Genomic DNA, 21756 nt, shown 5'->3' with positions numbered 1-21756 from the left:
AACTGATGAAAACATAAACTAGACACTTAGAGGATTGGAACTGATTTCAGCTGATGGACAGCTTTGCTAGGTTTTTATGCATTTGGACAGTGAAATGTTGAGTGTTTACATTGATATCAAGCACCCCTGTATAGAGGAGCCCCTGAACATAATGGAGAATGGAAATGAAAATGTTTTCCTTTTTTAAAAAAAAAGAAAGAGGGTTATAAGAGAACACTGGGGTTTGAACTGAGAACTATTTGAACTGCAGTCAAGCACTCTACCACTGAGCTATACCCCCATGACAACAGTAATATGGAATCGTGATGTCCAGGACTTTGAAGGACAAACCCAGATTCATCGAGCTCCTTTGCCATTCCCAGACCACAGGTGGTTTTAAAAATGGGGTTTGATTAAACTTCTTAAATGTGGCAAACACCACAACTTGCACAGCCACCGATATAGCTTCTCCCACCGACATCGCTGCCACCTCTTGGGAAGAGGATTAACTGCACCCACAGGAAAACTCTTTCCCATCAGCATAGAGCAGTGGTTCTCAAACTGAGAGTCAGGACCCCAAAGTGGGATGTGACCCTGTTTTAATGGGGTCGCCAGGGCTGCCATTAGACTTGTTGGTGCCTGGGGCTGAAACCAAAAGTCTGAGCCCCACCACCCAGGGCTGAATCCCTCAAGCTCTGGTTTTGCCCTCCCCCAACTGGGGCAGGGCTCAGGCTTTGTCTCCTCTGCCTCTGCTCAGTGTAGAGGGGCTTGGTGCATCTTTCTAGGGTCATGTAGTAAGTTTTTTTTTGCAAAAAGGGGTTATAGCCACCACCTATAAGCCACCACCACTTAACAAAGGGGCTTTTCTACACGATGGTTCTGGTCTCACTGAAGGGCCATTTCCAATTGTTCGCTCAGACCAGCATTAGGGGAAATGGTGCCCTGGGCAAAGCTTGTACTTTGGCACTTCCCCATTGCCCCTGGACGATCCCCACTCCCCCTTTACTGCTAGCTCCTGCACTCCCAACCCTTGCACCTCCTTCACCCCTAACTCCTGCCCCTCCTGTGCCCCCTTTGCCCTTAACTCCCTGGGCCACCAGCCATTGCCCCTCTCCTGCAGCCCCTTCACATGGCTCCAGTGCTGGGGGCCCCGCACTTGTTCTCCCTTTCCCTGGGCTTTGGCATCACTAGCCCCTGCTTAGCAAGTAGGGTTCAGTGGTTCCCAAAATGTGGGGCATGACTCCTAGGGGGACACAGAGGAACATTTATGAAGTCAATGAAATCAATTGAGCTTCTTCAGTCTCTCGCTGGAGACATTTCCCTTGTTTTTAAAGGCAAAAATCCTGATCTTTCCAATGGGCGCTGCTGCTTCAATGTTCAGTTTGGGGAGGGATTTGGCTGCGCTCAGAGATCTGCCCGCGGGTTACAATCTGCGAGCTGAAGGGTCGAACGCAAACAGCGTTTAGATGGGACCGTTAGTGCCGCCCCCGTGTGGCCAAAGGTTAGAACTGACCAGCAGAACTTACAGCTGGAGCCTGGGATGCGCCTGAACAAACTGGGCCCAAAGCCTCTCGCGTGGGACCCTCGCTGTGCAGCAGGAGGCGGAGGGAAGCTGATTGTCAGGGCTCAGGGCTGCACCCTGCCATGCTGAGCCAGTGTCTGTGCTAAGCTCGGCATCAATCAGGTGATTCTGGGCAGTTCGGGGTCCCCGGGCTCCCACAGGAGGGTGAAGCAGGTCACCCCTGGAGCAGGTTAAAGCTGCAGGTTGACAGTGGGGTTGCTGATCCTGTGAACAGCTGCTGTAGCACCGCCTGGGCAGGACAGGGAGAGCCAGTTATATCCCCCCCCAGCCTGTATCGGGGGATGGTAGCACTCACACCCTGGGGACCCACCCACCAGAGATCTACTGGGGGGGAGAGTGGCACCCACACGCCCAGGATGCTGTGGGGGGGGACAAAGGCATCCACACTCCGGGATTCTCTGCAGAGGGACGGACACCCACACATCCAGGATTCTGTATGGGGGGCAGAGGTACCCGGACACATGGGTGGGGGAAGGGGGCACCGAAACAGCCGGGATCTTACCTGGCAGGACAGCGGCACCTGCAGCTCGACATGAGATGGGGGCGGGGGAAGCAGGAGCATTTCCCAGTCCCAGGCTGTCCCCGTCTGGCCAAGGCACAGAGCTCACAAGCAGAGTTTAAAGCTCCAGCTGCCAGGCCACAAAACAAGCCGGGCTCTGTGGCTGGTGCCTGTGATCCCAGTGCCTGGGGAGGCTGAGGCTGGCGGATTGCTTGAGCTCAGGAGTTCTGGGCTGTAAGGGGCTGTGCTGATCAATATGGTGATCCCGGGGAAGCTTGCGGTCCCCAGGTTGCCTAAGGAGGGGTAAACCGGCCCAGGTCAGAAACGGAGCAGGTCAAATCTCCTATGCTGATCAGTAGTGGGATCGCACCTGTGAATAGCCCCTGCAGCGTAGCCTGGGCAAGACAATGAGACATGGTCTCTTTCTACAGGTTTCAGAGTAGCGGCCGTGTTAGTCTGTATCCGCAAAAAGAACAGGAGTATTTGTGGCACCTTAAAGACTAACAAATTTATTTTAGCATGAGCTTTCGTGAGCTGCAGCTCACTTCTTCAGATGCATAGACACCCCTACCCCGCAGAGCCTGGCTGGGGGGATGGGAGCACCCACAGGATGGGGATTCTGACTTGGGGGGAGGGACGCCCCCTGCAACACAGATCTTGAAAATAGAAACAGCGACACCCACACACCACAGATCCTGGATGGGGTCAGGGGAACCACACACGGGAGCTAGTTCATGGGGTGGGGGACACACCCTTATGCTCCGTTGCACCATTCTTAATGAGAAGAACGGGGGCATCCACACAACACGGATCCTTAACGGGCGGGGGGTCACCCACACACTCCACTATTAACCAGGAGGGACAGGGGCACCAGACACCCCCAGTAACATGGGGAACACCGACATCCACCAGATCCCTCATGGGGAGTAAGACAGAGGGGATTGTAATGGGGCCCAGCGCACCCACACACCAGGGATTGTTAAGGGTTGAAGGGACAGGGACACACCCACACACACTGAGATCACGTCCTTGGAGGAACGCAAACCCTCCACAGAAGGACCTGGTCTGTTCCATGATGGCAGCCCAGCCTGGGTGAGTCAAAGTCTCTTTTTATACAGGCACGCCCCAGAGATCCTGACTAGGGGAGAGAGACACCCACCCCCCAGAGATACTTAATGGTCTAGGGTGCACCCACACACCAGGGATTCTTATGGGTGGGAGGAATGGAGACAGCCAGACACACTGAGATCACTTCCTCCCAGGAGCCTGGGCCAGACAGGGAGACACAGTTCCCCTTTACAGATCTGCCAGACAACCTTCCTCCCACTCCCTCCACACAATGTTCTTATTTGGAGGTGAAGCCAGGGAAACCACATGGAGGATTCTTATCTGGGGAACTGGGGGGACCCACTTACCACCAGAGATTCTTAAGGGCAGGAGGAACAGGGACTCCCACCTCTGCAGCATGGGGGTGGGTCGCCTGCTGGGATCATCGGGGCATATTTCACCTCGTCAGTTCCCTGCCATTGCCTTGGGGGGCCCTGGTTCACTGCCTCTGGCACCCAGTTTAGCCTCCTTCCTGAGGGCTGAAACGCTTTGATCTGTCTAAGGTCTGTGGGATCAATACGTGTCATGGTGTAATTCTGTGTTATTCGGGGGTCAGACTAGCTGAGCTAATGGCCCCTTCTGCCCTTAAACGCCATGAAAACATTTCCCTGGTTTCTCCTTGCGCCTGACAGACACCACGGTGAGGGGCCCAATAGAAGATCCTGGACACAGCGCTCTGGCTCTTACTTTACTTGGGGACGTCAGCGCTGTCCTAACAAAGCTGCTGCTAAAGCGCTGGATTTGGGGAACTGTTCGGCTCCGGTTCAGAGATCTGCCTGCGGGTTGTGAACCTGCCACGAGGAGCGGGAAACGCAACCAGCAACGGGAGGCATTGGCTGAGTTCCAGGCTGCCCCCGTGTGGCCAAAGCTTAGAACTGAGCAGCGGAGTTTAAAGCTGGCGCTGGGAAGGACCTGAACACACGGGGAACGAAGGCTTCTGCGTGTAACACTTGTTGGGTGGGCAGCTGGGCGTAGCTGATTGCCAGGGTTCAGGGCTGCAACCCGGGGTGCTGAGCAGGTGTCTGTGCTCAGGTTGGCCTCGCTATGATGGTTTCTGGAAAGTTTGGGGTCACCAGTCTCCCTAAAGAGAGAGGAGCCAGGTCAGCCCACGAAAGGAGGCCGGCAAAACTCTGGTACCAATTGGCCGTGGGACTGCCCCTGTGAAGAGCCACTGCAGCCCCGCCAGGGAGAGCCGGTCTCTCTTTATGCAGCCCGCCCCCCCCGCCACCATTCCTCAGGACAAGGGTTGTGCTCAAAGATCTGTGCCCCGTGTTTTCATCTCCATGTGAAGCGCACAGTGCAAATAACCCTCAGCGCATCAGCTCAGTTCCAGGCTCCACTTCCACCGGCTCAGGCAAGATGGTGCAGAGGAGCCCCTGGGTGGCTGTGGGCCTGGGGAGGATGGCTTTTGATTTTTCGGGTTGACTGCTACGGGCAGCAAGGCCAAAAGTCAGATGGCCGACTCTCCCGTCCACCACGCTCATCAGGAGCCCTTAGTCGACAGGCTCGGAGAATGCGGGCATCGCCCCCCACTACCTCTCGCATGCAAAGCGAGCGCTCTGCCGCTTGAGCTAATTCCCCGCAGCTGGCCTGACTCTCAGGCACCGGGCAAAAAAAGGCAAGAGCTCTGTGGCCTTAAGCAGAACACAGCCTGAAATGGGGGCGGGGCGCTACCCAGAGCTGGGGAAGGGGGTCCGAGTCCCAGCCACGCTCCTCGGCACAAACACCAACGCTCCCTCCCTGGAGTGTGTCTGGGCTGAGAGTTAGCCCCTGAAACAAGCACCAAACTTCAGAAGACAACGCAGGGATAGATCACTTGACGATTGCCTGCTCTGGCCATTGCCTCTGAAGCGCCTGGCATCAGTTACTGTCAGAAGACGGGATAGTGGCCTAGATGGACCATCGGTCTCACCCAGGAGGGCCGTTCCTATCTTCACCACTTTCCTCTAACCCAAGCAAAGCCCGGAGCAGGCCCAGCTCAGCAACTCTAGCAGACTCCCTGGCCCCTGACCCAGCATACAGCAAAACAACCCTGCCTCCACCAGGATAGATAGCCATCGACTCCCTCTTCCAGACCAACGCAGCCCTTCCCCGCTTTGGCTGTCTCCAAGCTGTCTGCGTGCTGTGCTCTGCTCCACGGCTGCCATGCTGCTTGAGATCGGGAGGCTGCGAGGTCTCACGGTCTCAGCTGAGCTGGTATCGCGTGCCACCCCGCCCATCTCCTCATTCCCTTCATGGACCCCTGGGATGTGAGTAATTCTGTATTTGAGTGGCTCTCCCTCCCGGCCAATGAGCTTGGCGTAGACTAGCAGGGAGGGAGGAGGAAAGGGATTGTGCTCCAGTGAGAGCTCAGAAAGAAAGGTGCAGGTCCCCCACTAGAGCCCAGCCCAGCAGAGCAAAGCAGAGCAGGCTGGAGAATGTGTGTCTGGGTCTGACTACTTCTCCCCTGCTCTTCCATTTGAGCTAACTTCCCCCAGCTGTCTCCAGCCTCCCAGTAAGCGCAAGGGGGAGAAGGGCCGGGGAGGAAAAGCTTTGTGCTCCGCAAGGGCTGGCTTTCTGGGAAGCCAAGCGGGGAGAGGGATGGAGGCCACTGGAGGAGCTGAGCCGGCTGACTGTCCATGGCTTCTAAAAGAAGGGCAAGAGAAGGTCCGGGGTCTGCCTTGCCGCTGGAGAATGCGGGCATTGATCCCGCTGCCTCTCGCATGCAAAGCGAGCGCTCTACCACTTGAGCTAATTCCCCTACCTTGGCAGGTGGCGTCTCGATCCATCCATTCGATAACGGAGGCCACATCGTTCCCCGTGCCAGCCAGTGACTCCTTCCAAAAGGGTCAGGCAAGGAAGGCATTGCTGTTAGCCGGCTAGCTCAGTTGGTTAGAGCGTGGTGCTAATAATGCCAAGGTCATGGGTTCAAGCCCTATGCTGGCCACTCCGGGAGGGAGAGGGTGCCTTCTGCTCTTTTGGCTGACTGCTAGGGGTGGCAGAGGGCAAAACCAGGTGGGCCTGGAGCGGGCAAGAGCCCTGCTGGGCGCAGGCACCGGGCAGGACCAAGCTCCTGACACCTCCTTGGGCTCCCCTCCCTGGGCTCCTCGCTCCACCTGCTGCCTGAAAGGAACTTGGAGACGGGTGAGCCCGGCCGGCTGCCTTCCAGGCTCATAGGAGGCCAGGGTTGAGCTGCCAGCCCGCAAAGCCAAAATCGCAGGCCTGCCGGCTCGCCCCCATTGTCCACAGAGGGTTGACCTGATGGCCCGAATTCTTGCCGGCCGCCAGCTCCACCCAAATGTACCCGACGCCGGATCACGCTCCCCAGCCCAAGCCACAGAGGAAGGCTTCATACTCGGCACCCCAACCTAGGGGAGAGGCTTCACACTCCGCCGGTGCAGGGTGACCTTTGGGGCTTCCCTGGACACCATCCTCCCACCGCCCACAGCCAGACCCCCCAAGCCCACACCTCCGACAGGAAGGAGCAGGAGGACCACTCCGCCCAGGGGCACCACCACTCAAAGTCAGCTTCACCTGCTTTCTCTTCTACCCCTTTCCTCCCAAGTTATGCACCCCTCACGGGAGCCGGCCCTGGGAAGACGCAGGCACCGCACTCTGACTGGCGCAAGCCAAACGCCCACACCGAGAGTTTAGCACGGGCTCTTGAGGCACTGGAGGAACCCCATGCAGACGCACTGACGGAGCTAAGCTTTACGGCCAAGGGCCCTACCTGTGCAGAAAGCCAACTTGCTTGTGAAAAAGACTCCTCTTTCGGCTCCCCTTCCAAACTTCCAAATGCCTCCAAATGGGAAAACACACACACTGAAACACCCAGACGGGCCTAACGCTGGGGCCAGGCGAAAAAGAAAAGCAAGGAAAAGATTTCTAAATGGCCACCCTGCCAGAGTCGCACAGCTCCGCAAGTGAAACCCGTGGGAGGGACATTACACAGAAAAGGGGAATGGAAAGCTGCCCAAATTGAGATGCTGTGGAAAGCTACAGCCCCATCGCTACTCCTACTCTGCACACTTCTTGCAACAGCTGATGAACGGCCAGGTGCTTTTCGCATCCAAGCCCACACCAGGGGAAGACCTTGAGAAGTTTCCCGTGGCTTTCCTGGTTCAGCTGGTCAGAGTGCGGCACTCGTGGAGGCCAGATGGTGCAGAGGAGCCCCTGGGTGGCTGTGGGCCTGGGGAGGATGGCTTTTGATTTTTCGGCCTGACCGCTACGGGCAGCAAGGCCAAAAGTCAGATGGCCGAATTTCCCGTCCACCACGCTCATCAGGAGCCCTTAGTCGACAGGCTGGGAGAATGCGGGCATCGCCCCGTCATATGTTTATTCCCCACTTCGAACTTTAGCGTCCACAAGATGGGGACCTGCATGGGCCCCTCTCAACTTAAATCCTAGTTTAGATCTGGTAAAGCTGCCACCCTCTAGAAGTTCCAGTGTCTAGCACACGCCCTGTTCCCCCAAACCTTCCCTGGGGAACACAGATCCAAACTCCTTGACTCGTAACCCTAAGGGAAATAAACCATTCCCCCACCTTCTTCCCCCTCTCCTAGTTGTTGGGAAAGATACCTTGATTCAAACTCCTTGAATCAAACAAAGAGGGATTCACTTTTCCCCCTCCACTTCCCCTGAAAATCCAAACAAGGGAAGAAATCAATCAGGTTCTAAAAAGAAAAGGATTTTATTAAAAGAAAGAAAGAAAGTACACTATCTCTGTAACACCAGGATGGAAAAACCACGAGGCGTGCTGCAGGATAGCCCCTCCCCACCAAAAAACAATGCCGTGACCCGGATTTGAACCGAGGTTGCTGCGGCCACGGCGCAGAGTACTAACCACTATACGATCACGGCCAGGCGCTGGGGGTACAGGAAGCAGCACACTGGAAAATGCTCAGCTCTGTGCTCCTGGGGCGGCCACCTACCTCACCGGCGGCCACAGGTCTTTCTCAAGTCTCCCCATTACAGTCACAGGTCAAATGCTGAGCAAAGGAAAAAAGACAGGAAGCCAATCCCATGCCTGTCCCTTTTTCTGTCTTCCTCCACCCCTGGACCAAGTCCCTCCCCGTTTGTCTGGGTCATTGTCCTCATGGCCCTGGCCAGCCTATTTCCCTTTGCCACTCTGAAACGTGCCCCCATGTACAGGCCCCGAAGCTGGGCCCGGGGGAGGCTTTGGCTAGGGCGAGCGTGTCTTTGTGAGGTAATTGTCTCTCTGGAGGTGAAAGCCATCAGTGCGGGGTGTGAAGGGAAGTGGCCGTCAGAGGAGAATGCAAGGCATGTGGTGGGCAGGCCAGGGATTTCTTTGTCCCTCCTTCAAAAGGGGTCACCCTCCCCGTCAGGGAATCGAACCCCGGTCTCCCGCGTGACAGGCGGGGATACGCACCACTATACTAACGAGGAAAGGGGCATGGTGAGTGGCCCCAGCTCCCAGAGACCAGTTATGGTCAGCATACACCTACACCGTTGCATGGGCCCCAGCAGGCAACAACACCCCTGGCCCTCTTCTGCTTCCCAAAGGCTTTGGCCGCAGCAACAGCCCTGGGAAAAGCCCTGGCCCTCCTCACCTGCCCTTGCCCAGCAGGACGCCTTTCCGGGCCTACACAGCTCCTCACACAACACCCGCCTGGGACCTTGCCCTCCCCTACCAGCTCAGCAGCACCTTTTTTCCTCTCAAAACCTCCTCTTGACACCCTCCCCCTTCCACACTTCACACTCACCTCATCACAAACTCACCCACGGCCCCTTTGGCTTCTCAAGCGCCTCTGGAGGGACGCAGCTTCCCAGGCACGCAGATCCTTCCCTTCAATGCGCACTGAACGGATATTCGAAACACAGCCCTTTCCAGGAGGGAATGCGCTGCTTTTGGACCCTGGCGCCCAGCAAGAAGTCCTGGGACTCTTTTTCTGACCGATGAACCCCACGGACTTGCCTTTACCAAGCAGAAACTAAGGACCGGCTGATGGCTCTCTTTGCAAACGGACGCCATCAGACTGAGCCACGAGGCGTGCTGCAGGATAGCCCCTCCCCACCAAAAAGCAATGTCATGATCGGGATTTGAACTGTGGTTGCTGCGGCCCGGGTGTTGCCGGCACAGAGGCCTGAGGCGACAGCAACAGTGGTTCGCTGCCCGTTGTGCTGCGCTCCAATAAACACACCAAGGTGGAGAAGCAAACCAAAGTTTATTTGAGATCTCAAAGCAGGCACTAGGAGAAACAGTATCTCAAATCCAGCGCAACAAAAACAAGCAATTTTCCCTTTTTATATGTCAAGCTGTTTGTTAAAGCCTTTGTTTCATTCCCCCCTACCCGTCCCTTGTTAACTGCAGCTACATTAGGCATTACATAGAGCTTGTTAGAAAAGTTCTCATCCGCATGTTTATCTGTTGGCCTTGTCAGCTCAGGCACATGAAGACTTCTCCCCCTCTTATCACTATTTTTGCTAGTTAAACAGGACCGCAGCTGTCTGCTAGAAAAGCTGACTCTCACATATTCTGCTTTTAGGCTGTTAGCATTTAGGTTGGTTAAAGTTCACAAGATGGAGTTACTGTGGCTCACTTAGACCCAGAGCAGGGGGGCTTCATCGACACTCATGGTCTTCCACCCCCCCAAGTTACCTGGTAGCTACGCCCAGTGACACCAACAATTCCTCCTTTGAGAACACTCAACAACCTTTGGCAGAGTTTTCTCATACTCTGAAGACAAAAAGTGATTAAGTTCCATACAATCAGGGTCATCAATTAAGGGGCACAAGGGAACATCTGGGGAATGGGGGGTACAAAGCTTATGTATAAGTGCTTTACAGCAAGCGAGCAAAAGAAAGAGAACAAAACAGATTACAATACCTGTGAGCAGGAGGCGAACAATACCTCCCCCTAATCCCCCTAGATCAGGTAACCAACCCCAGAGGGAATCAAAAATAGTAGGTTCTGCTTCCTGGGCCTTCCACAGGTTAAAGGCCCGTTCAGCTGACAGGATGTGCTTGTTAATATCCTGTGAAGATTCTGGGACATAAATACAACATTCGTCCCCAATAAGGGCACAGACCCCGCCCCGTGAGGCCAAAATATAATCTAGGGCCTGGCGATTTTGCAGGGATAATAACCGGAGTTGGTATAACTCAGAATTTATGCCTTTGTCTATGGCCAGGGTGTCATTGGCAAACTGAGTAAGGAATACAGAAAGTCTCTTATAAAGTTGGGCCATTTGTCCTACTCCATAAGAAGGGAGGAATATCATTCCAATCTATCTCCCTCACCGATGGGTTCAAGGGTAGCTCTCAGGGACCGGTAGTACCTGGGGTGACCTGAGGGAGCGTGGGCTACAACACAGAGGGGAGGGGCAAGGAATCCTTTATAGCAACTTCCATGCCACCCATGTGGGAGCCACTTGTAGGCATTACGGCCACATATAAAAAATGCCTGTCCATTAGCAACCAGCCCATTAATCCCCTGCTGGCACTGGGTGGCAATATGAGGGGGCCAGTACTGGAGTCCTTCCCCAGTATCCTGGCCAGTGCTGTTGAGAAAGGGGATTGTAACATTAGTTGTTGGAGACAAGTAATAGTGACAGGAACTATTACCTGCAAACCAAAGGGCATTAGGTGAAGAAGGCTCCCTAAAACAAAGCAGACCTTGGGGTACAACCCGAAGTCTGATGGGGGTAGGTTTTTGTAAGAGGTTGCCAAAGGGTTGCCAGGAGCTGTTGGTCAAACTATAAAAGCGCTCCTGAGAACAATTATGGCTTAGGCTTCCTCCAACTCTGCCCGACACAAAAGGCTGCCGTATATTATAAGAAGTTATCAATATTTCCTGGCAAATATCAGACCAATTTTGGGGAACGGCACGCCAGGGCAGCCCCGCTGAATGATGGGGAATCTGGGCACATATCCAACAGTTGGAGAGATTAAACTCACGGGCAAAAGCAATTTTCAGGGCTTCATATGTATTGGTAGCCATATCTGTAGGGAGAGGTCCCCATTCTGCATGTGCTGTGGCTGTAACAGGAGGGAACAGAAGGAATGCCTCTGTGACAAAAAAGAATGCTGTGAAAGACCCTAAACCTGAACCCATACTGGCAATTACAGCAACCCAAATGCCCAATGGATAAGAATGAAAGCCACCAAACAAAGCAGAAAATAAAAGGACCAGGACCAGAAATTAGGTCGGCCTTCTGTGAATAGATAAAACCAATGCTCAGGGTGCTCGTGGGAAGTGCGCTGTGGCTGTTCAGAGAGATCACAGGGCATTCCCAGCGACCCTTATTGTCTTTTGAATAGCAGTTTAAGTCCCAAATCGTCGCTAGAAGCTGCTTCTTTAGCAGGCTGCACAGTCCACTGTTCAGGAGCAGGCACTGCTTTCAGTCGAGAGTGATGAATCCAGTTCTTGTGTCCTTCGACCTTTGCCGCCGTGTGGGAAACAAGCAGGACGGTGTAGGGTCCCTTCCACTTCTCTTGGAGAGGCTCGTCCTTCCAGGTCCGAACGAGTACAGAATCGCCTGGCTGCAAGGAGTGGACCGGGGTATCCAGTAGAGGAGGCTGTGAATCTTTGGTATACCTGTGAAGAGAAGAAAGAACAGCAGACAGAGAGCACATGTACTGAGACAAAAACCCGCAGCCTACCTCCCACTCCCCTAACAGAACCGGTGTACCATCCAGAGGCCATGCCCTTCCAAACATAATCTCGAAGGGACTAAGCCCTAACCTGCCCTTGGGGAGAGCACGAATGAGGAGTAACACAAGGGGCAAAGCATCAGGACACTTAAGAGAGGCTTCCTGGCAAATCTTAGAGAGGTGTCGCTTGAGTGTCTGATTAGTACGTTCCACTACACCACTGGCCTGTGGTCGCCACGGTGTGTGGAGCTTCCAGGAGATTTGCAAGACATTTGAAATCCTTTGAACAATTTGAGATGTAAAGTGTCTCCCATTGTCAGATTCCATCCACTGGGGGCAGGGCCGGCTCTAGACCCCAGCGCGCCAAGCAGGCGAGTGGGGCGGCCCTTTCCCAGGGGGGCGGCATTTGGCTTCGGCGGACCTTCCGTAGGCATGCCTGTGGGAGGTCCACCGGAGCCCGGAACGAGCGGACCTGCCGCAGTCATGCCTGCGGCGGGTGCCGTGGTCCCGCAGCTCCGGTTGAGCTCCCGCAGGCATCCCTGCGGCAGCTCAAGCGGAGCCGCGGGACCACAGCACCTGCCGTGGGACCGGGGAAGGGCGGCGCAGTGTGCCACGCTGCTTGGGGCGGCCTAATTTATAGAGCCGCCCCTGACTGGGGGAGCCCAAAGCGGGGAATGATCTCCTTGACAAACTTAAGAGCCACTGTTTTGGCAGTGTTGTTACGACATGGGAAGGCTTCGGGCCATCCACTGAATCGATCCACCATGACGAGGAGATACCTGTACCCTTTGGTTCTAGGAAACTCAGTAAAGTCTATTTGCCACACCAATCCTGGGCCTGGGGTAGGTTCCAAGGTGGCTGGCAGCACTGGCACTCCCGGTCGAGGGTTATTCTTTTGGCAGAGTAGGCATTCAGCCTGTACCTGGGATGCTAGGGGTCTAAGTCCAGAGGTTAGAAAATACTTGCTCATGAGCTGAGTAAGAGCCTCCCTGCCTGTGTGGGTGGTTTGATGCAGTTTTTGCAGCACTGGTCGGATTAAGCCCTTGGGCAGGAGGACTTTTCCCTCTGTGGAGTAAAACCATCCCTCTTTTTCCTGGAGACCAAGCCTGTCAGCCAGGTTTCTGTCCTCAGAGGAGTACTTAGGGGCTGCAAGCTCACCTACTGATGGAATGAGGGCATGCATTTGGGCATTCTCCTCTGTTGGTGACTCCAGGGTAGCAGCACGCTTGGCTTCCCTGTCTGCTCTAGCGTTGCCCTTGGGTACATCCTGGTCCTCCTTCTGGTGAGCTTTGCAATGCATCACTGCTACTGCTGAGGGGAGCTGTACTGCTTCTAAAAGCCGCAGAATTTGAGACCCATGGTTGACCGGAGAACCCTGAGCAGTTAACATTCCCCTTTGTTTCCACAGACCAGCGTGAGCATGCAATACCCCAAAAACATATTTTGAGTCAGTAAAAATATTAACCCGTTTGTCTTTTGCCAGTTCAAGTGCACGGGTTAAGGCCACTAGTTCAGCAAGCTGGGCAGATGTTCCAGCAGGTAAACTCTCTGCTTCCACTGTATCGTAGAGGGTCACAACAGCATAGCCCGCCCTCCTTTGCCCATCTATGACAGCACTGCTCCCATCAGTATACCACTCACAGTCTGCATTTGAGAGCGGTTGATCTTTTAAATCTGGGCGGCTGGAGTATTGGGCATCTATGACATCCAGACAGTCATGTTCCTGCTTCTCTGTTTCTGGTAGCAGGGTAGCTGGATTAAGGGTGGGACAGGTTTGCAAGGTAACTTCAGAGTTCTCTAACAATTTTGCCTGGTACCGAGCCACCCGAGCCTGAGTGAGCCAGAGACCACCCTTAGTGTCCAGCAGGGCTTGGACCATGTGGGGAGTATACACTTGAACAGTTCCTCCCAGTGTTAATGTTTCAGCTTCCCCAAGCACCAGGGCCGTGGCTGTGACCGCCCGCAAGCATGCTGGCCACCCCTTGGCAACTTAATCCAGTTGTTTGGAAAAGTAGTCTACAGGACGTTTCCAAGCACCTAACAGCTGAGTAAGCAACCCCAGGGCTACCCCTTTTCTCTCATGTACATACAGTTGGAACGGCTTAGAGAGATCCGGTAAACCCAGGGCTGGAGCCTCCATTAACTTCCTCTTTAAGATTTTAAATGCCCTGTCCGCTTCTGGGGACCAGTGAAAGGGGTCATGATCCGCTCCCTTAACACATTCATACAGAGGTTTTGCCCACAGTCCAAACTCTGGGATCCACATTCTGCAAAAGCCTGCCATGCCCAGAAATGCCCTAAGCCTTTTCCAGTTGCTTGGGATAGGAATCTGGCAAATAGCCTCCTTTCTTTCGTTAGAGAGCTGCCGTTCTCCTTGCCTTATGTGAAACCCTAAGTACTGTACTTCTGAGAGGGCAATTTGAGCCTTGTTTCGAGCCACCCGGTATCCTCGGAGCCCAACAAAGTTCAGGAGGCTCACAGTGGCTTGGAGGCAAGGGGTTAATCCCACAGCCGCAATTAACAGGTCGTCTACATACTGCAGGAGGAGGATCCTGTCCGGAGTATTCCACTCCTCCAGGTCTTTGGCCAGCGCCTGGCCGAAAAGCGAAGGGGAGTTTTTAAATCCCTGTGCCAACACAGTCCAGCAGAGCTGTTTTTTAACCCTTCCAGTGTCTTCCCACTCGAAGGAGAAAATCTCCTGAGATTGGGTATCAACTGGAATTGTAAAGAAAGCATCCTTCAAATCTAGGACTGAAAAATGGGTATACTGCCCCCCTATAGAAGCTAACAGTGTATACGGATTTGGAACAAGGGGGTGCAGAGTCTTAACCCGCTCATTGACTGCTCTCAAGTCCTGTACCAGCCGATACGTCCCATCGGGCTTTTGCACGGGCAGGATTGGGGTGTTCCAAGCTGATTGGCATTCTCGTAGTACCCCATGCTCTAGGAATCGAGCTATAGTCTTTTTCAGTCCCTCTCTGGCCTCCCTTTTAATTGGATACTGTTTGATCCGCACTGGGCTTTTTCCTGGGAGGAGTTGAACCTTAACAGGGGTGTGACGGGTTGCCCTTCCGGGGACCCCTGATGCCCAGGCAAGGGGATACACCTGGTCCTCCCACTGGCTCCACTCTGGGGCTTGCATGGCTGAGGGTTCAACTGCAAGGGCCATTATCCAGGCATTCTCAGGGGGTAAGGTAAGGGTTATATCATCTTGAGTAAAATGCAGAGTGGCACCCAAACGACAAAGCAGCTCCCGTCCTAATAGGGGTGTTGGACAGTCAGGGAGGTAAACCAGCTTGTGAGATACAGTTGTGTTTCCCAAGGCACATTCCGCTGGGGCATATACTGGGCACTTGGTTCCTTTCCCCGTGGCACCAACCACTGTAAGGGAGTCTGCTACTGGCAGCTGAAGGGGTTGATTCACGGCAGTTCGTGCTGCTCCAGAGTCTACTAAAAAGTCTATTTCTGAATTTCCCACCCTCATTTTTACTCGGGGTTCCAGGGGCAGGATGGTCCGTCTCCCCTGACACCCCTAATCTTGATCCTCTGCTGCCATCATGGGGGTATCTTCCCTTTCAGGGCACTCATTTTTCCAATGTCCCTCCTTCCGGCATATGGCACACTGGTTGCGACCCAAACGCCTTTCCTGGGAACCGGGGCGCCCACGTCCACGGCCTCTCATTCCCCGGCCCCTTTCACCTTTCTGTGACTTTCCTCTGCCGCCGGCCTGCACCGCCGCTAACATCATCTTCACTTGCCTTTTTTCCTTCTCTCCCTCTCTAAGGGCATAGGCCCTGTTGGCAGTCTCCAAAATCTGAGCCATAGACATTCCCATTAAATCCTCCTTTTTCTGCAATTTCCTTTTAATATCAGGGGCCGCACGGCTAGTAAAGATACCCTTTATGATTGCCTCAGTTGTCTGATCGTCTGGGTCTGCGCTAGTACTTTGCCGGATGGAGTCCCGAATGCGCTGTAGAAAAGCCACTGGACTCTCTTTTGATTCCTGGATTAGCTCATACGGCTTTGCCCAGTTGTTATGTCGGACAGCCGAATTCCTTATAGGAGTTAAGCATCCTCAAACCCCCCTCCTCATTCGGATTCCACCCGGGGTCCACTGTGGGGACAGCAGCTTCTGGCAAGTGTTTTCCTTCTCTATTCTCATTATACCTTCTTTGTGCCTCCTCTCTAGCTTTAGCTATAACTTGACTCAATTCCACTTCAGACAACAAAGTTCTCATAAGTATGTTGCAATCATCCCAGTCAGGCTTATGGCTAGCTAGACACCCTTCAAAGATTGAAATGAACCAACCTGGATTCGTTGAGAATTCCCCTGCTTCTGCCTTAAAGGCAGCTAGGTGAACAGGGTTAAAAGGAACATGAGAGTACACTGGCACAATCTGGGCTGCACGCTCCTGTGTTCCAGGACGGGCTACCACATTCTCAGTAATCAACGGATACAATCCCACCGAGGGGGCATTCCCTGGAACCTGTGGGGGTGTTGGAGCCAAAGGGGACACCGATTCTGCCATTACAACCGAGGGAGGGTTCTGGGGATTAGCAGCAGTTACTACCGAGTCTGTCGGAGTCAAATGGCACTTATATAAAATATCAGTCCTATTTCTTAACATCATAAACATATATGCATAGAGATGTTCATTCCATTTACCAGTTCGCTGACAAAACAAAAGTAATTGAAGGATCGTGTTGTAATTAAGTGATCCTTCTGGTGGCCACCTTTCCTGGTCCTCTAGCTGATATTGAGGCCAGTCAACTGTACAGAACCTTTTTAGTTTACTTCTAAGCAATGAATCTGATGAGAACACATCCCAGTGGGCTAGAATGCATTCTAGGGGTGTACACTGTGTTCTGCTGGCTGTACTCTGTCCCTGTCCCATACTCTATGAATATGGAGAAACTGGGCGTCCCCAGGTCCTAACAGGCAAAAAGTCCACACCACTGGACCGTTCCTACCTTATCCACAGGACCGGTTCCTCACCGTCGCCCGCAGCTGCTTCTCCACTTATCTGTGCGTTGCACCATTGTGCCCTCCGGGGTCAACCAAACCACGTCTCCGCCGAGGCCCCCGATGAAGTCACCGGTGCGCGCTGGGCGTCGGTCGTTGTCGCAATCCGTTGGCCACCAGGAGGGATCCGGGCAAGGCTAAATTTTGCCTCGAGCCCACCCAGGGATGCCAAAACTGTTGCCGGCACAAAGGCCTGAGGCGACAGCAACAGTGGTTCGTTGCCCGGTGTGCTTCGCTCCAATAAACACACCAAGGTGGAGAAGCAAACCAAAGTTTATTTGAGATCTCAAAGCAGGCACTAGGAGAAACAGTATCTCAAATCCAGCACAACAAAAACAAGCAATTTTCCCTTTTTATATGTCAAGCTGTTTGTAAAAGCCTTTGTTTCATTCCCCCCTACCCCTCCCTTGTTAACTGCAGCTACATAAGGAATTACATTATAGCTTGTTAGAAAAGTTCTCATCCGCATGTTTATCTGTTGGCCTTGTCAGCTCAGGCACATGAAGACTTCTCCCGCTTTCCTCCCCGTCTTATCACTACTTTTGCTAGTTTAAGCAGGACCACCGCTGTCTGCTAGAAAAGCTGACTCTCACATATTCTGCTTTTAGGCTGTTAGTATGTAGGTTGGTTAAAGTTCACAAGATGGAGTTACTGTGGCTCACTTAGACCCAGAGCAGGGGGGCTTCATCGACAATCGTGGTCTTCCACCCCCCCCCCCGAGTTACCTGGTAGCTACGTCCAGTGACACCAACAACGGCGCAGAGTACTAACCACTATACGATCACGGCCAGGCGCTGAGAGCGCAGGCAGCAACCCAGCGGAAAAGACGCAGGTTTTCCGGTGGCCACAGGTCTTTCTCAAGTCTCCCCATTACAGTCACAGGTCAAATGCTGAGCAAAGGAAAAAAGACAGGAAGCCAATCCCATGCCTGTCCCTTTTTCTGTCTTCCTCCACCCCTGGACCAAGTCCCTCCCCGTTTGTCTGGGCCATTGTCCTCATGCCCCTGGTCAGCCTATTTCCCGTTGCCGCTCTGAAACGTGCCCCCACGTGCAGGCCTCGGGGGAGGCTTTGGCTAGGGCGAGCGTGTCCTTGCGAGGTAATTGTCTCTCTGGAGGTGAAAGTCATCAGTGCGGGGTGCGAAGGGAAGTGGCCGTCGAAGGAGAATGCAAGGCATGTGGTGGGCAGGCCAGGGATTTCTTTGTCCCCCCTTCAAAAGGGGTCACCCTCCCCGTTGGGGAATCGAACCTTGTCTCCCGCATGACAGGTGGGGATACTCACCACTCACTAACTATACTAACGAGGAAAGGGGCACGGGGAGGGGCCCCAGCTCCCACAGACCAGCTACGGTCAGCGTACACCCACACTGTTGCATGGGCCCCAGCAGGCAACAACACCCCTGGCCCTCTTCTGCTTCCCAAAGGCTTTGGCCGCAGCAACAGCCCTGGGAAAAGCCCTGGCCCTGCTCACCTGCCCTTGCCCAGCACCACGCCTTTTCAGGCCTACACAGCTCCTCACACAACACCCGCCTGGGACCTTGCCCTCACCTACCAGCTCAGCAGCACCTTTTTTCCTCTCAAAACCTCCTCTTGACACCCTCCCCCTTCCACACTTCAGACTCACCTCATCACAAACTCACCCACGGCCCCTTTGGCTTCTCAAGCGCCTCTGGAAGGACGCAGCTTCCCAGGCACGCAGATCCGGCTGATGGCTCCCAAGTGTGCAAGTCCATCCCCGCAGAGCTGCCCCATAGGGTGACATTGAAGAAACTGTGGAAAACGGGACGGGGGTGGGGGGTAATAGCCTCCTATATAAGAAAAAGTCCAGCCAAACTGGCCTGTCCCTTTCAAAATTGGACATCTGGTCACCCTGGAGCAGCCCCGCCCTCCTGCTCCCCGGTTGGTGCGTTTGTAACCCGGGGGCTGAAGCCGACGCGTGAAAGGGAAGTGAGTGAGCTCGGAGCTCTCCGGCGCCACCTGCTGGGAACAGACGAAATGACTGAGCGACGTCCTGGCTAATTTAAATATCACCTGGTTTTCTATCGGGTGGCTCCACTGGAGAGCTGGGGAGTGGCCTGAGTGTGGCAGCACCTTATTTGCATATTAAAAGTGGCAGTTTGAGACCATTGGGGTAAAATATGAGTAAGTTTTGGGGTTGGGCCCCACATGTTTAGTGCAGGCTGTGGGGAGCTGGGCTGAGCAGAGCCTGCCCCGACGGGGAGTGTGATGTCACCCTGAGCTGGGAGCGTGTGGCCAGACATGGGGAAGGGGCTGGGGGTGGGGGAAGGTAGGTTGGTTTTTCTATTTTTGGTAGAATTCTTCTTATGTAAATTGAGAGTCGGCCTGGGGGAGGGAAATTGCGACTCCTGCTTTGGGGGTTGTTGGGGAGAGTAACACAAGCGCCTTTGGTGGTGGCTGTTGCAGTGGGGCATAGGACAGGTGGGGGCGGGGCTGTCTGGTGCTTCAGATCAGGGGTGGTTCCTGGTTGGCTGGTGCCTTGGCCTGCCTAGTGTTTTCTGATAGCTGATCTCCCATTGGCCCTCGCATGGGGCGGGTCTATGAAAGCTGGTCTCCCATTGGGTCCTCCCCAACTGACGTTTCTGACAGGCTCATCTCCCATTGGTGACGTTCTCTGACAGCGATGCGGGGCGGGTCCCGCTGCCGGGCGGAGGAACCGAGACCGCAGCAGCGGCGCCGCCTCCCGCCTGGCGAGAAGCCGCAGCACCGGGGGGGTCACAGGGCGTGAGGCGCTTCCGCGCGCGGCTCTTTCCTGCCGGTCGCGGGGTGACAGGTCCTGCCCGTGGCGGCTGGGGGCCGCGGGGTCCCGATGGCAGCTGGGGGCTCTGGCGTCCGCCCGCCCGCGGCGGCTGGGAGCTACGGGGCCACCTGCAAAGGCCGGGGGCTGTGGCTTCTCCTCACCGCCCCCCGGTGACTGGGAGCTCCCGGCTCTGCCTGCGGTGTCTGAGCGCTGGGGGCTCCTCTCCTGCCTGGGGCGGCCGGGAGCTCCCGGGGCTTCGGCGCTGCAGGGTCTGTGAGCAATGACGTGGGGCTGCAGGGTCCTCCCGCCATCAAGGCCTGTTGGGAAATCCTGGGTCCCTCCGCAGCAGCTGGGAGCTCTGGGGTCCACTCGTAGGAGCTGCAGGGTCCATACGCAGTGGGGTGGGGCTGTGGGGGCTCCCCCGCCACCCATGGCTGCTGGGAGCTCCAGGGTCTGCCTGTGGGAGCTGTGGGGAGACGAGGGGTTTGGGATGGAGGAGGGAGCTCCAGGCTGCAGAGTGGGGCCGAGGGATTCAGAGTGCAGGAGGGGGCTGTGGGTTGAGACAGGGGGTCGGGGTCCAGGACGGGGTGATGGCTCTGGGGTGGGGGCAGGGATGAGGGGTTCCAGGTGTGGGAGGAAGCTCTGGGCTGGGGCAGGAGGTTGAAGTGTAGGGAGGTGAGGGCTCTGGGGTGCAAGAGGGGGCTCTGGGTTTGGGGGGGTTCAGGGCTGGTGCAAGGGGTTGGGGTGCAGACTTACCTCGGGCGGCTCCTGGTCAGCGGCGCAGCAGGGGGGACCTACTGGCCACTTCCAGGGCACAGTGCGGTGCCCTAGGACACATAGGGACCAGCCTGCCTGAGCCCCGAAGCACCGCTGACCGGACTTATAACCCGGTCACCCGACTGGGAGCTCCAGGGTCCCCCTGTCCCATGTGGTGGCTGGGAGCTCTGGGATCCACCCACAGCAACTGGGAGCTGTGGGGTCCATCCGTGGTGGCATGGGCCTGTGGGAGCCCCTTCCGACACTGGTGCCTGATAGCTGTGAGGCCCCCAACGGCCGACAGCTCCAGTCTTGCTGCCCCAGGGCTGAGGTGGAAAATGTTACTGAGATCTCTGAAAGTCACAGTTTCTGTGACCCCCTTTATATAATCTTAGCCTTAATAGTTGTTGACTGTCTCTCTCAATCTAGTGGTCTGCTCTAGCGTGGATGGGACAGGGAAGACAGACGCTCACCCCCCAGCACAGGTTTGGGCAGAAATGGCTCTTGGGCTATTTGCTGTGCATGCAGAGGACTTGTCCAGGCCGGTGGAGCAGCTCAGCCAGATGAGGAGCTGGAAGAAGGAGACCTGAGCAGCCTGGACATCCCACTTTTTCTCCACAGCCACTGCCTATCAGCAGGATTCCTCCTCCTCCTCAGTGAGACCAAATCTAAACACCTAGATAGCCGGTCTGTCCGCTGCACCCCAATCCCTCATGCCTGAGCCTCCCTGCCAAGTCCTGTACCTGGCTCCAGAGAATTGTCTCACATCTCACTGGGAACTCGACTTCTTGTGCCCAGAGAGTCTCGGCCCAACTCAGTAGAGGACCAGAGAAACACAGTGTCGCCTTTTCCAAATCAGTGCTTGGAGAGGTTTTGTTCCTGTGACCACGTGGCCTAACGGATAAGGCGTCTGACTTCGGATCAGGCAATTGAGGGTTCGAGTCCCTTCGTGGTTGTGCTTGTGCAGTTTTACCTTTGTGCTGAATGTCCTGCTCCCTTCAGGGCTGGAACCTCTTCTTGGCTGCTCAGGCCAATGCTCCGGCTTCAGCTAGAGCCCCGGGAAGGAGTTGGGGGGTGGGTGTCACAAAGGCTGGGGCATGAGCCCCAGGTGCTTCCAGTCTCGCCTTTGCCGTTCCTGACTTGCCAAAGAAAATGGGTGGCTGCCCGGGCTAGCGTGTGGAGCAGTTTCCCTCTTCCAAGTGTGCGCCTGTCCCTGTGCTTGAGGGGATTGCTACATAGCGCCTTGGGAGCCTGGGTGTTTCTCTGCTTCGCGCCAGCTGGGGAAAAGCCTCTTGGGGTAAAATCTCCTGCCCCACTGCCAAAGTGAGCACCGTGAGTGGGAACGGTCAGAGGCCCCACCAGGGGGGCTGGCCATGCTTTCCTACCATCTTCTGATGTTGGCCACAAAGCATCAGCAGCTGGCTGTGGGTGGTTTTCAGTGGGGGTTCGGCATGCCAGGGAGCA

General features: G+C 55.1%; 3 non-coding genes across 3 annotated transcripts; 1 reads left to right on the top strand and 2 right to left on the bottom strand.

Moving 5' to 3' along the window:
• Positions 1 to 5834: 5834 nt before the first annotated feature.
• Positions 5835 to 5907, bottom strand: TRNAA-UGC. The gene has a single exon. It is a non-coding gene; the product is annotated as a tRNA-Ala (tRNA).
• A 112-nt stretch (positions 5908 to 6019) lies between these two features.
• TRNAI-AAU lies at positions 6020 to 6093 on the top strand. Its single transcript has one exon. It is a non-coding gene; the product is annotated as a tRNA-Ile (tRNA).
• A 2387-nt stretch (positions 6094 to 8480) lies between these two features.
• Positions 8481 to 8552, bottom strand: TRNAD-GUC. The gene has a single exon. It is a non-coding gene; the product is annotated as a tRNA-Asp (tRNA).
• Between the last annotated feature and the right edge of the window lie 13204 nt (positions 8553 to 21756).

This window comes from Mauremys mutica, unplaced genomic scaffold (genome assembly GCF_020497125.1).
Source record: "Mauremys mutica isolate MM-2020 ecotype Southern unplaced genomic scaffold, ASM2049712v1 Super-Scaffold_1559, whole genome shotgun sequence".
Classification (NCBI taxonomy): domain Eukaryota; kingdom Metazoa; phylum Chordata; order Testudines; family Geoemydidae; genus Mauremys; species Mauremys mutica.
Note: the sequence above shows the minus strand (reverse complement) of the source record. Positions and strands in the feature narration are given on the sequence as shown.